Consider the following 14,705-nt stretch of genomic DNA (forward strand, 5'->3'; position numbering starts at 1 on the left):
AGAGTGTGCCAGTGTGTTACATGAATAAGATGATTCATTCTTCATGTGAGTGAAAGTGCAAGGCACTCTCATTGATAGATTGTACACCTATGCTAAGAGAATTGAGTTACAAGTGCATGAGTGAGTGTCAACCGAAGGGAGGCAATTTGAGCAGGATTTAAATTCTTCCACAAATGGCTACTCGACTAATCTGTAAACAATAATGTCGTCAGTGGAATAAATGATCTAAATGAATCAAGTGAAAGGGTGGCTTGTCCTAAGAAAGGTGCTGAAAGGTACTCACTCTGAGTGAACTATGGAATGCAAAGCCAAAGATCATGGTTTCTCCACTATTCTAATGAAAGTTGAACATCAGTTAGTTGATTCTGCACTAGACACTCCCAAGGATGAACAAAGAAGCAGAACTCATGCCTCAGTAGATGTCAATAATAAATCATGTATAGGAAAACTTGGTCTGTTGAATCCTGAAAAACGCATTGAGGATGCTAACTGGATAGCTGCTACACAAGAAAGTCCCCTTCTCGATTTGAGAGAAACAATGTGTAATACCTGGTTCACAGTCTTTAAGACAATAACAACAACTTGAGTTGTGTGGTTTTTTTTTTTTAGCAACAAGGTGGTAGTTCAAGGCTACAATCAAGAAGGAACTAAGGACCTGGTCCTCTACTATCCTTCAGGAGGTAATTCTGATTTGGCTGGAGATGTTGATGCTGGTTATGCTGGATGTTTGATAGGAAGAACACATGTGTGGCACAAGTTCTGGAGACACGTTTGATCTCATAAGTCACAAAGGAATAGAATTATGTGGCTCTTTCTATTGCTGAAGCTGAGTATGTGGCTGCTGTCTCTTGATTGTGCTCAATTACTATGGATCAAACAACAACTTGAGGTTTTTGGTGTGCTTATCGATTGTGTGCCCTTCCTGTGTAATAGCACAAAGAGCACTTAATGTGGCAAAATCCAGTGCAGCACAAAAGGACTAAACACATTAATGTTAGACATCATTTCCTAAGGGATAATGTTAAAAAGGGTTGAATAGCTTGAAGTTCTGCAAGACAAATGACCCGGTAGCGGACATTTTCACCGAGGCACTGAGCAGGGAGCATTTTGGAAAGAAAGCTCAGCTAGCTTCTCCTCCTCAAGATTCCCTAAATGATTGGTTATATTAAAAGAAAAGGTACAGTGCTAAAAGTTTTTTTTGGCATCTAACTCACCTCTGTACTGTTACAGGTATACACACATGGCATCTTCATGACAGCATAAGTGTTGGTGACATTGCATTTTTCAGAGTCTTTGCCTACTTCTTAAAATAACGTCAAGGAACCTGGTCCCTGTGACTCAGGTGAGCAGTCTCTTTAGCACTCATATATTAATTAAATTGTCATAAAGGTGCAATGTCATTAAATTCCTCCAACCAACTTTAAAAAAAAAAAAAAATTGGAGCCCAAAATGATTCATATTCTCTGAGCAATCCAGGCATGTAGGAAAAGTTTTTTTTTTTTGTCAACTTATAGAACCAGTTCCCTACATTCTCTTTTAAACCAAAATTCTTATCTTCTTCTCTCTCGTTACTCGTTTCATCTTCCATCTCTCTGTGTAACATTCTCATTCGTGTGTAGTTTTTGTTCCAAAATTGACCATGTCTCAAGATGATTCCATCCTTTCTATCATACCAGAAATGAACCCTTCTCTCCCATTTTCCAAAAGCTCAACTCCATCATGCCCAAAACTGCTAGAATCACCCTCAGAAGCACTAATATCCACTGACCAAAACTCATCTGTCTCACCACCAAAGTCTATGGTTTCTGGTCCCTCTAGGAGTCGCAAGAGTCAAAACCCAAAGAAATTCATCTCTTCCTCCACAGCCCCTGCTCCAAATAAAAAGGCTAACTCAGAAGAAAGTGGTCAAACTGTCACTATCTCAAATTTCCTCCTAAATACTGAGGAGCTTGAGGAGAAAGATGATGGAGTCGAAGTTTCAAGCCAAACTGAGGCCACTGAGAATATGGGTATCGAGGATCAAAAAGGGGATGCAGAGATATCGAGTCTTATAGTTATGCATGAGACTACCAGGGTTGATGGTGATAAGAAACAAGAAAAGGTCGTTGATAATGGAGATTCTGAGGAAGGCTCTCTAAAATCAGGTAACTTCATTCCTCTAGTAAGTGATAAAAGTACGGGAGATTCTGATATTGTTGAAAATTTATCTAAAAAAAGGCTGGATGTAGAAAATGAAAGGGAAAATATTATTACTGGTTCTGGTGATATTGTGATACTGTAGATGGTAGTCCAAGGATTCAAAGGAAAATTGTTCACGATCAAGAAACAGGGGTCACTAATAATGGACTTGGTCCATTAACAGAGATTTTGGATATAGAAAACACTATGAATATCCCGTCTATTGTAGTCGTACCGTTAGGCGAGTCTTTTCTTGAGAAGGGACCTGGTCCCTCTAATCCATCTCAGGAAGATATTGCTAATTCAGATGATGATGTTGTTTTGAAAACTATATTCAAAAGGTCCTCGAATCATGTAAGGCAACAAGGTAAAAGTGCAAGAAAGCACATCACTACTAAGCTACCCACCACTAGTCAAAAGAGCAAGGCTTAACGTGAGGTGGCTCAAAAGGCTGGGAGAGACAAGAATGTTAGAAGGAGGAGAAGAAGGCTAGTTAAGCGTGGTGTGATTGATGAGGGGAGACAATGAATGTGCCTGATGAAGAAGAAGAAGTGGAAATATCTCAATTAAAGAGGAAAAACTCCAAAAATCAAAAGGAAGACAAAGGGAAGAAAGTTGTGGAAAATGAGGCAGCAGTTGATGTTGAAAAGGAGAAAAATGAGACTGGACTCTCTAGGAAACGAAAGGGAGGTGCTGGAGAGGAACCTGGTTCTTCTAAGAACAGAAAAAAGGTTAAGGATTTAGAACTGCAAAGGCAGGAAAATCTAAAATTGCAGAAAGTTCTACTTAGAAGAGTTTTTGATGATGATATTGTTGAAAAGAAAGGGATGAATGAGCTGCTAGAGATAGTTGAATTTCAGAAATGGGAGCATCTATTTGTTTCCCCTGCTCCAAGTATTTTTTAGGATGAACTTAGTGAACTTTATGCCTCTTTGATGTATACCGACGACCCAACATTGGTCATGACTATGAATGGGGTAGAGTTTGAAATTGATGAAGCAAAGTTGGGTGCCATTCTTGGTGTTCCGATTGATGGTTTAAAAACGGCAAATGGGGAAGATTCATTAGCCTTCAAAGAGGTGATGGTAAAAAATAGTGTGTATGTGATTAGGAAGAGGCTGTATAAGAAGCAGCTTCAGCCTGAGTACCAACTGCTGTTTGAGTTGATTAACAAAACACTATTTTCAAGGGCGGAAAGACGATGCATTACCTCTGTCGGGGATTTGGTTCTCCTTGAAGCTTTAGCAAACTATTAATGCATCAATGTACCAGCCATAATGATTGAACACATGATCAAGGTGGTTAATGCTAGAGAAGGAAAGCATGGTCTTCCATATGGCTTCTTTTTGACTACTTCAATGTAAAGACAGAAAGCCACTATGGGGACTAGAAAACAGATGTTCACGATGGAAACCTTGGAAGACTGTGAATGTGTGGAGAATAAAAGAGGTATTTGTCACGCCCCGAACCATGGCCTGGACGTAACACGGCACTCGGTGCCTGACTACATGTGACCGAGCGAACCACATGACTTGCTGAATCATCATGATGCATAACATAAGCGGAATATAACGTGAATGCATGATGAGCCTTTATAAAACATAATAAGTCATAATACTTAATAAAGTACTTGTTTAAACATGAGTGAGCCAAAATGGCTATGCGACTTCGATTATCTGACATGACATAACTGTCTGTTCTAGTCTATGAAACCTCTATCATGAGTCTGACTGAAAAACATACTTACTGGGACAAGGCCCCCAGCATACCTTTAGATGCATAACTAATCATAAGATAAAAGTTGACTAAACCCCGAATGAGATGGGGCTCACAAATAAGCTGATACGAATGCTGTCCTACTGAGCAGATGTGTCGTCCTGTATATCAGTACCTGCATCGTGAAATGCAGGCCCACGGGCAATAAAAAGGGGACGTCAGCACATTGAATGTACTGGTATGTAAAGCAACCGGAAGAAACAACATGGAACATGGAATAACATAGTAAGAACTGAAACTGAAAACTTGGACATGAACATGAGCATGAGCATGAGTACAAAATCATGAAATTTAAAACTGAAACTGAGTACTGGAAGCATGAGATAGTCTGTAGTAATCTGTAATAATCTGTAATAATCTGTAATACCGACATAAACCACCACGGGGAGGAGCGTGGAGTCTGATCTCTGCCCGATCAGCTAAGCCATCTCGTACCTTGCCGAGGCACGAGACATGAACATAACATGAATGGATCCAAATCCCTCAATGGGGAACATATAAAGGAATCGTCCTACTGGGCGGAGCGATTCTTATCCTACGTTGGCATACGTAGTTTCAGGCTATCTGAGCCTTCTCGGTATTATTACAACTCCCGAACATGAAAATAATATAGTTGGCTAAGAAGCCCATGACTTTCGTGAATTAACTTGTACTTGTCTTGAAATCATGATTTCACGAAAGGACTTGTAAACATATTTTCATGAAATAACTTGTAAACTTGATCATGAGAAATACCATAATGCATAATCATACGTTTGTAGCTGACTTGAAAACATGCTTGTAATTTGTAAAATAACATTTTACAATTTCATATAAACATCATGAGAACACATGAGGAAGAATTCATGATTCATGGATTAAGCTAGGATTCCTAATGTCCGAAATGGAGGTTTAGGAACACAATAACGAACATATATACGGAATTCATGTACATACATACATACATAATTACGGGCTACCAATACATTGGGTTTAATGCCCTAGGAGTTGAACTTCATAGAATTTACTAAACGGATCATGGGGAAGAACATAGAAGTTCCCACATGTGGATGGAAGTTCTACATACCTTAACCTTCCGCTTTTGGGCGTATCACAATGTCCTTCACCCCCTTCAACTTCAATCTATAGCATACAAGTCATAGTGATTCTATATTAGCAACAATATCCATGTTTTGTTCATCTAAGCATTTTATCAAACACTTAGTGGGCATGAAGCTCTATAACCCCCATTAATGGTGTTTTCTTCACCAAATCCCCATTCTTTTACTTCTAACAATTTCTACAGTCTCAATTAGATGCAATTAACATCATTCTTCATAATCCATATGAATACAACAATCCCAAGTCATCAATCCAACAATTCTAACATAGTTCATATAATCATCTTCAACAAACCCAATTATTCTACTCCCAAGAATTCATCAATTCATAACTATAAATGATTGGGGAGTAGAAATATTACCTTTTGGGTAGTCACCACGAAATCAACACCCCCAAGTCCGATCTTGGGCTTAAAATGACGACAACGACTTGTACTACACTTTTTCCTTCACGAGCTTTGGGATTCGGGGCCTTAAACTTGGTTGATTTTCTACTTTCTCTCTCTAATTTCCCTTCTCTCTCACTTCCTCTCTCTAAAATCTGAGTTTTGGAGGAAAAATGGGCTGTTAGGGTAATATTTTCTTTATATACCAAGGGGAAAATGGGTTGACCCAACTTGAAAACGGGTTGGGACCTTGCTGTCTTAAAACATCCATATCTCCTTATCCCGACGTCTCCTGTGAACCCACAACCTATGGTTGGAAAGGTTTTTCAATTATCTACAACTTTCGTTCTTTGAGTTTTCCCAAATTCCCAAGTTATGATAGGGTTATGGCCTCCCGAAGTCAGGTGACCCGAAACGTATATACGGACCAAGATACGGTCACTGTTACGGTCCCGTAACACGAGATACGGACCGTAACTTGGTACCGTATCTTGGTGAAAATTTCCAGTGAGTTTCTGGAAATTTTCGGGACGTTACGGTCCACTGTTACGGACCGTAACACGAAATACGGCCCGTAACGTCGCCGTTACGCTGGCAGAATTTCCAGCGAACAGGCTTCAGTAAAATGGGCATAACGCTTTGCACAGATGTCCGTTTGACCCCCGTAAGATACCGTTGGAAAGCTATTTCAAAGGGCTACAAATTTCATCAAGGAAGTTTTCTCAAATTCCCAATGGATTTTCATGAAATTTGATTGGAAGTCAGACGTATCAAAAACTTAGCCGATTCTATAGGATTTCAAGTACCTTACTATTAGCCATATTGAGACGATCATATCTCCTTGCTCCGATCTCTGATTGGCTTGATCCTTATATCGTTAGAAAGGTATTTCTACATACTACAACTTCATTGATAGTACCTTCCAAAACTCCAAACCGATCAAGGAGTTATCGCTGCCCGAAATAGGCCTATCAACCATTTTCGCAAAACGTTCAAACCTTCCATGTTTCCACTAGAACTCTAATGATATGAGCTTAAACTCAGTCCTAAAATGCGGGGTGTTACAATATCTCCCCCTTGGGATCATTCGTCCTCGAATGATGGGTCATGGTTAAGAATATGGCTAGACATGGCTTGATTACATGAACGTGAAGGAAACATGACATGAAACATGGAGACTGAATTAACATGACATGGTTACATGGAAACGTGAATACTGAGACATGAACATGAGCACTGGATAGCTGACATGAGTGTGGAACATGAGACATAGCAAGACATGGGGCATGAAAACTGACATGACATAGTTTCTTGAAAACATCAGTGCCCAAACATGAGACATGAATAGCGAATACATGAACTCGAACGTTAAACGTGAGGCAGGAATACATAAGGGATATTATAACTCCTCTCCAAAATATCATTAAGCCATCATTATGTCGATACTCGTAATTCTTGCCCGACACACAACGTATACCTTGCTTTCCTTAACAACTTTCGTCTCCTACCTCAAATGTCTTTGAAATCTCATTTAGAATCATTAAATATTACTCCTTACTCATCAACATGTCGTATACGTCATACCCTTCGTGGGTCTATTCGCGGTATGCTAACGGAGAAATTTCCAAGGTGTAACATCCTCCCCCTCTGTTGGAACATACGTCCCCAAATGATAACATTCAGGATTCTACAAAAATTTCGCCAGAGTTTCCCCTGTAATATGGCACTACCAACCTGTCACAACAGCCCATAATATCATTGCCTCATAGGGCTACATCACAATAGCATTATATATTGGCCACACACGACCAAAAGCATGAAAAGAAAGCTTACATACCTCCAATTCTTGGTGCTTCATCATAAATCTCTTTTGTCTCACATTTGTGTAAAATTTCTGGAAATTCTGCGTCATTTTCAAACGCTTTTGTATCAACTTGACTTTCTCTTAACTTGGTAAGCCAAATCTGATCTTAACAACTCTGCTTCACCCACTTCTAACCAACCAATTGGTGATCTACACCTTCGCCCATACAGAGCTTCAAATGGAGTCATCCCAATACTAGCATGGTAGTTATTTTTGTAAGTAAACTCAATAAGAGGCAGGTGGTCATCCCAATTACCATCGAAATCAAGGACACATGGTTACTGAACTGAATGAATACGTGACTACTAAACTGCTGAGATACTAAATTGAATGTCTATTGAACTGACTGAAGACTGGCTGACTGAATACTGAGCTAACTGAATACTGGATTAGCTAAATACTGAGCTGGCATAAATACGTGAGTACTGGACTGATACCTGAGTACTAAGCTGACATAAATATCTGAGTATTGAACTAGCATGAATATCATAACATGAGATCTGAATAGCGTATCTGTCTGACCATTTGTCTGAGGATGAAAAGCTGTGCTACGGTTCACCTCCGTACCCAAATCCTTTCTGAAAGGATTTTCAGAAGTTCGCTGTGACTGAGCACCAAAATCTGAAATAATGGACACTAGGGTCCCATACAATCCGGAAATTTCATTAACATATGACTTGACATAATCTTCTTGTTCAATCTGTGGTCTTAACTGGCAAGAAGTGCGCTGACTTCGTAAGTCTGTCCACAATCACCGAAATTAAATCATACCTCCTAGCTGAACGTGGTGGACCTGATACAAAGCCCATATTGATCATTTCCCATTTCCAGACAGGAATATCAACATTCTGAGTCAAGCCACCAGGCCTCTGGTGTTCGGCTTTCACCTGCTGACAATTCGGGCACTTAGCTACAAAATCTGCCACATCCTTCTTCATATCGTTCCACCAGTAATTCTCCTTGATATCATGATATACCTTAGTGGAACCTGGTAAATGGAATACCTAGAGTTGTGAGCTTCTATCATGATTCGCTCTCTAAGCCCATCAACATCTGGAACGCATAATCTGCCTCGATATCTCAAGGTACCATTATCTCCCTCCTGTTCAAAAGTTAAGGCTTTCTATTCGTGAATCCCCTCTTTCATCTGCAGTAAGTAGAAATCACCAAACTGCTTCTCTCTAACTTAAATGACCAAGTAGGAATGCCATGTTCTGGGCAATAACTCCACCCACTTCGGAGTCTGAAAGTCGAATTCCTAGCTTGGAGAAGTAGTGAAATTCTTTCACCTTAGTTCTCTTGTCTGCCTAAATCATGAGTTGTACTTCCCATACTTGTTTTTTTTTTTTTTTTTTGAGATACTTCCTAAAATACTCATAGTACAGTTGTACGCTAAGTCTTTTACGAGCACCTTAGAGATTAGAGTCTTGTGCAATGGCACTACCTTTATGACACATAACTGGGCATGATCTCATAGCTTTTCTGTGATCGCCTAATCGATAGTAATTGAACTTGACACGATTCGTTCAACGATCATTTTACTCACTTCGGGTTTCCTCTAAGATGAGGCATATTTCTTATGGAGACTATCTCATTATGCCAACTTAACTGAACTGAGGTTCTTCATATCTCATACTAACCATTCAGGTCTTCAATTATCTCGCTGGACTTACTAGCGATTTATGCATCTCCCCCTTAGACCAAGGCTAACATCTTATACTTATAAATTCTTCTCTTCTGATGGGATTGCAATTAACATTTCTTATCTTCTGTAATTTCTTTGTATTCTACAACACTGACGATTTTTTTTTTTTTTGACTCACATCTGAGCAATTTCTCATGGGGAAAAACTAAATTTACTTACATGAACGGGTTGCTACTGTATTCATAACTGGCATACTCCATCTTAATGACTTAACTCTGCTCACACTGTAAATATTAGGACAACCCCTTTTTGACAACTCTTAAAGGCTATTCTTCTGTAGTTTGCTCTTTTACGGCTTAGCTGATTTCTTCTTCCACTAATCACTCTACTCTGAACTTAACTTAAGCCCTTGGTTTCTAACACACATTCGGATGTATCCGAACTGTCACCCACTCAAGGTGTTCATCTGAATAGGGAATCAAATTATATTTCTCAAGGTTAGCCGCACTCGTAACTTAGTCAAATTTTATCATTACTATTTACATGGCTTTTCCAGACATATTACGAATTTATATCTTATTCTCCTTCTATTTCTAGGAAAATATTTGGCAAAGTTTCCTATGTATTTCTTACTATCCCAAAACCTGCACGCAGGAAATACCAACAATGCCTCACAAGGCCAACATACATACATATATCATATCATATCGTAGCCACACAGGGCTCCCAATTTTGACAACAGTATAGAAATGATAAACTTACCTCATATGTCCAACTCAAACTGTACCTGTTACACTTTCCTGTTTATTTTCCCTTTCAATCTTTAACTGCAGATAGAGTGGGTCCTGATGACCTCTGGTAGAAAACTGTCTACCACCACTCCTTTGAGATCCTCCATGATTTACCTTTCTCAAGAACATCATTATCATTCAACATACCATTCATTCCACTTTCAATAGCACTTGAAGTCTCATTCGTTACCAGTAAGTACTGCACAATTGTACCCCCTATGGGTAAACATCCTTACTTGGACCTTGAATTTTCTATTCATCTCCTGCACATTCAAAACGTACGTAATTCGAGAGGAAAAGAAGTTTCTTATTGCTCTAAGATTCATGGCACGATCTAGAGTAGAAAGAAATGAGACAATCCTGAATGTCTTGGTGGTCAACTGTTTATATGTATGGCGCGCACACACATATAAAAGTGACCCCACTGGACACGGTTTCATAGACTCCCTAAGACACTTGAACCTAGGCTTTGATACCAAGCTTTGTCACGCCCCGAACCATGGCCTGGACGTAACACGGCACTCGGTGCCTGACTACATGTGACCGAGCGAACCACATGACTTGCTGAATCATCATGATGCATAACATAAGCGGAATATAACGTGAATGCATGATGAGCCTTTATAAAACATAATAAGTCATAATACTTAATAAAGTACTTGTTTAAACATGAGTGAGCCAAAATGGCTATGCGACTTCGATTATCTGACATGACATAACTGTCTGTTCTAGTCTATGAAACCTCTATCATGAGTCTGACTGAAAAACATACTTACTGGGACAAGGCCCCCAGCATACCTTTAGATGCATAACTAATCATAAGATAAAAGTTGACTAAACCCCGAATGAGATGGGGCTCACAAATAAGCTGATACGAATGCTGTCCTACTGAGCAGATGTGTCGTCCTGTATATCAGTACCTGCATCGTGAAATGCAGGCCCCCGGGCAATAAAAAGGGGACGTCAGCACATTGAATGTACTGGTATGTAAAGCAACCGGAAGAAACAACATGGAACATGGAATAACATAGTAAGAACTGAAACTGAAAACTTGGACATGAACATGAGCATGAGCATGAGTACAAAATCATGAAATTTAAAACTGAAACTGAGTACTGGAAGCATGAGATAGTCTGTAGTAATCTGTAATAATCTGTAATAATCTGTAATACCGACATAAACCACCACGGGGAGGAGCGTGGAGTCTGATCTCTGCCCGATCAGCTAAGCCATCTCGTACCTTGCCGGGGCACGAGACATGAACATAACATGAATGGATCCAAATCCCTCAATGGGGAACATATAAAGGAATCGTCCTACTGGGCGGAGCGATTCTTATCCTACGTTGGCATACGTAGTTTCAGGCTATCTGAGCCTTCTCAGTATTATTACAACTCCCGAACATGAAAATAATATAGTTGGCTAAGAAGCCCATGACTTTCGTGAATTAACTTGTACTTGTCTTGAAATCATGATTTCACGAAAGGACTTGTAAACATATTTTCATGAAATAACTTGTAAACTTGATCATGAGAAATACCATAATGCATAATCATACGTTTGTAGCTGACTTGAAAACATGCTTGTAATTTGTAAAATAACATTTTACAATTTCATATAAACATCATGAGAACACATGAGGAAGAATTCATGATTCATGGATTAAGCTAGGATTCCTAATGTCCGAAATGGAGGTTTAGGAACACAATAACGAACATATATACGGAATTCATGTACATACATACATACATAATTACGGGCTACCAATACATTGGGTTTAATGCCCTAGGAGTTGAACTTCATAGAATTTACTAAACGGATCATGGGGAAGAACATAGAAGTTCCCACATGTGGATGGAAGTTCTACATACCTTAACCTTCCGCTTTTGGGCGTATCACAATGTCCTTCACCCCCTTCAACTTCAATCTATAGCATACAAGTCATAGTGATTCTATATTAGCAACAATATCCATGTTTTGTTCATCTAAGCATTTTATCAAACACTTAGTGGGCATGAAGCTCTATAACCCCCATTAATGGTGTTTTCTTCACCAAATCCCCATTCTTTTACTTCTAACAATTTCTACAGTCTCAATTAGATGCAATTAACATCATTCTTCATAATCCATATGAATACAACAATCCCAAGTCATCAATCCAACAATTCTAACATAGTTCATATAATCATCTTCAACAAACCCAATTATTCTACTCCCAAGAATTCATCAATTCATAACTATAAATGATTGGGGAGTAGAAATATTACCTTTTGGGTAGTCACCACGAAATCAACACCCCCAAGTCCGATCTTGGGCTTAAAATGACGACAACGACTTGTACTACACTTTTTCCTTCACGAGCTTTGGGATTCGGGGCCTTAAACTTGGTTGATTTTCTACTTTCTCTCTCTAATTTCCCTTCTCTCTCACTTCCTCTCTCTAAAATCTGAGTTTTGGAGGAAAAATGGGCTGTTAGGGTAATATTTTCTTTATATACCAAGGGGAAAATGGGTTGACCCAACTTGAAAACGGGTTGGGACCTTGCTGTCTTAAAACATCCATATCTCCTTATCCCGACGTCTCCTGTGAACCCACAACCTATGGTTGGAAAGGTTTTTCAATTATCTACAACTTTCGTTCTTTGAGTTTTCCCAAATTCCCAAGTTATGATAGGGTTATGGCCTCCCGAAGTCAGGTGACCCGAAACGTATATACGGACCAAGATACGGTCACTGTTACGGTCCCGTAACACGAGATACGGACCGTAACTTGGTACCGTATCTTGGTGAAAATTTCCAGTGAGTTTCTGGAAATTTTCGGGACGTTACGGTCCACTGTTACGGACCGTAACACGAAATACGGCCCGTAACGTCGCCGTTACGCTGGCAGAATTTCCAGCGAACAGGCTTCAGTAAAATGGGCATAACGCTTTGCACAGATGTCCGTTTGACCCCCGTAAGATACCGTTGGAAAGCTATTTCAAAGGGCTACAAATTTCATCAAGGAAGTTTTCTCAAATTCCCAATGGATTTTCATGAAATTTGATTGGAAGTCAGACGTATCAAAAACTTAGCCGATTCTATAGGATTTCAAGTACCTTACTATTAGCCATATTGAGACGATCATATCTCCTTGCTCCGATCTCTGATTGGCTTGATCCTTATATCGTTAGAAAGGTATTTCTACATACTACAACTTCATTGATAGTACCTTCCAAAACTCCAAACCGATCAAGGAGTTATCGCTGCCCGAAATAGGCCTATCAACCATTTTCGCAAAACGTTCAAACCTTCCATGTTTCCACTAGAACTCTAATGATATGAGCTTAAACTCAGTCCTAAAATGCGGGGTGTTACAGTATTGGCAGCAACTTAACCATATCTAGTCTTATCGAGGCATACGAACGTGCTCTTGTAGAAATTGAGAGGCTTCAAGCTGAGGTAGTTGTTTTGAAGACACAACTGGTAGCTAAGGCTCAGGAACTTGGTCCCATCACAGAACTGACTGCTGCTAATGCAAAGTTGAGAGCTGAGAATGAAGAGTTGAGGAATAAGCAGGATGAGCTATGTGATCAAATGATCTAGGATCAAAGAACAACCCTCAAAGCCTTCTCTCGATAAATCCTTTCCAACCCCAGCCCTGTCCCTATCTTGTTTTTCCCAAACCCTGTTTTATCTATTTTTTGTTATGACATTGGCCGTCTTGACTCTTTAAATTATTGTGGTTTGTACTTTTATGATTGCTTACTGTTGGGTATGTTTAAACGATTATTGTTTTATAGGCAACTAATCTATTTTGTGCATTGTTTACTCTACTCTCTATGCCCTGCTCTTGTTATGGTATGTTGCCCAGGTGGCTCTGAGTTAATGTCCTAGACTTCTGTTTGCATGTGTTTCTGTATTTCTCTTTTCGATGATGCCAAAAGGGGGAAGTATGTGTGTTGTGAGTGCGTTGAGTTTGTTAATGTTGTTGTGTGCGTGTATAAGTGTTTGATAGCAACCTGATTAAAAAACTCTTTAACATGAAGTGAAAGTGGAAGGTGTAATACTAAAAATGCAAAATCCATCTTATGCAAATGGGGACCTGGTCCTGTCTATGATGGATATGGTACATAATGCTGAGGATCATGATCTCAGAGGGAAGTCCTAAAAATGTTAAATGTTGAATGTTGACAAAGGGAACCTAGTTCTCTAGATACTGATGAAAGATACAACAACATATTGTTGAAGCTGACTATGCAAGGGAACGATACAATGATGCTGAGGGACATGTCCTCAGGGGGAAGTTCCTGGATACGAGCTGGTTAAATACTGCACAACTTACTATGAAGAATAAACCTGGTCCTCAGGGGGAATATCACTTACAAGTTTTTCATCATCAAAAAGAGGGAAATTAATGAGTCATAGCATTTCATAGTTTTGATAATTCGACAAACGAGCCAAGGACCAGGTCCTCCATCAAGTCCCATAGGAGTACTGCACGGTACTTAACTGTTACACCCCTTAGTTCTATACGTTAAGATTTATAAGTGTTGGTTGTTTTAGGTATGGACTCTGGAGTTGCCTTTAAGGATATATACGATTGTATGTGCTTATCTTATGGTTATGAGGGTTTAAGTTCATATAATAAGCTACGGAGGGATTCCAACTGAATCAAGGAAATTAAGTTTGTTGGATTTTGGAGAAAATATGAGGGGCAATTTTTGCCCTACCTGAGGAAGAAATATCTTTTAGTAAATGAGTAGTTTTGGAGCAAAGCAAAAGCCTAAATTAAAGTTCATGAAGTCTAGTTTCCAACGCAACAAACTGTTCATCGATAGGACATCGGAGTAGAGAGTTATGGATGTTACAAGTTAGGCTGCCATAGCAGAAACTAACCCTTTGTGAACGTGACCAAAGGGCCGTGAACGCGAAGAGGAGAAGGGATTAACCCTTCACAAACGCGACCCAAGGCCGCGAACGCGAA

At 39.5% G+C, this 14,705-nt stretch overlaps 2 long non-coding RNA genes across 2 annotated transcripts; both read right to left on the reverse strand.

Moving 5' to 3' along the window:
* Nucleotides 1–3,765: 3,765 nt before the first annotated feature.
* Nucleotides 3,766–6,048, reverse strand: LOC132638756 (uncharacterized). The gene is made up of 3 exons (XR_009581875.1): nucleotides 5,417–6,048; nucleotides 5,021–5,076; nucleotides 3,766–4,069 (listed from the first exon to the last, which is right to left on the reverse strand). It is a non-coding gene; the product is annotated as an uncharacterized LOC132638756 (long non-coding RNA).
* Nucleotides 6,049–10,356: 4,308 nt separating this feature from the next.
* LOC132638757 (uncharacterized) lies at nucleotides 10,357–12,637 on the reverse strand. Its single transcript, XR_009581876.1, has 3 exons — nucleotides 12,008–12,637; nucleotides 11,612–11,667; nucleotides 10,357–10,660 (listed from the first exon to the last, which is right to left on the reverse strand). It is a non-coding gene; the product is annotated as an uncharacterized LOC132638757 (long non-coding RNA).
* Between the last annotated feature and the right edge of the window lie 2,068 nt (nucleotides 12,638–14,705).

Source organism: Lycium barbarum, chromosome 4 (assembly GCF_019175385.1).
Source record: "Lycium barbarum isolate Lr01 chromosome 4, ASM1917538v2, whole genome shotgun sequence".
NCBI lineage: Eukaryota > Viridiplantae > Streptophyta > Magnoliopsida > Solanales > Solanaceae > Lycium > Lycium barbarum.